The sequence below is a fragment of the Myotis davidii genome, unplaced genomic scaffold (genome assembly GCF_000327345.1).
Source record: "Myotis davidii unplaced genomic scaffold, ASM32734v1 scaffold328, whole genome shotgun sequence".
Lineage (NCBI taxonomy): Eukaryota > Metazoa > Chordata > Mammalia > Chiroptera > Vespertilionidae > Myotis > Myotis davidii.
In genome coordinates this window covers 3,711,688-3,712,737 of record NW_006300373.1, presented here as the reverse complement: position 1 = coordinate 3,712,737, position 1,050 = coordinate 3,711,688, and positions in this window count along the sequence as shown.

The following is a 1,050-nucleotide window of genomic DNA, read 5'->3' as shown; positions in this document are numbered from 1 at the left end:
GCCCCTCTGCCCCTGCCTACAGCTGCTTTCCACACTCCCCAAGCTCCAGGGAATGAAACCAGCTCTTTCAGACATACATTTCCTCTCACGCCGGGAGCTGGGAGAGGCTCGAGGCTTTGAGCAGAGGCATGGAGAGGGGATGCCCTTTGAGGACCCTCGATTTGGTGGTAACCATCACACACAGCCCCCAGTGCCAGATCCCACCTGTCCACAACCCACGTCTCCTCTCCGTCTTCTGACAAGCCAGAAGCAGGGAGGTGGTTATATTTTTAGTCCTCAACTGAGGATATTTTTCAATTGATTTTTTTTTTTGAGAGAATGTAAGGGAGAGGGAAGAGAGAGAAACATTGATATGAAAGTGACAAATCAATTGGTTGCCTCCCACGCGTGCCCTGACCAGGGCCGAGGATCAAGCCTGCAACAGAGGTACGTGCCCTTGACGGGAATCAAACCCGGGACTCTTCAGTCTATGGGCCCATGCTCTATCCACTGAGCCAAACTACCTAGGGCAGGGAGGGTGGTTATCTTCATGAGATGGGGCTCAGTGGGAGGAATGTCCTCCCCAAGGTCACACAGCTGACCGTACCCACAGGAACTGGAGTCTGTTTTCAGATCCTGGTGACTGTAGGAATTCAGTCCTATGGCTGCCAGCTCACCTGTGCTCACCTGTACACTGGCACCAGGAATGGGAAGGAAGGTGTGTTAGCCAGTGACCAGAGGCTTGTCTGTTCGACCATGGGCTCCTTAGCTCAGGAACAAGGTCAGATTCACTTTCATGGTTCCCAGGCCAGTGATTGGCAGTGGGACTAGGTGGATGGACTGATAGATGGCCGATCGGTGGCTGGTCACAAGGTGGAGGTGATGGCAGCCTTTGGTAATCTGGCGATTATACCTTTAAATGCTGTAATAATATAGTAACTGAGATTGTGTCTTCATAGTAAATTTTCATATTAATTCAAAGAATCTTCACAACAACCCGAGGCCCAAGAAAACTCAACTAGTTAGTGACAGATAAGACCAGCTACATAATTCGTTGTGCAAAAATAAAAC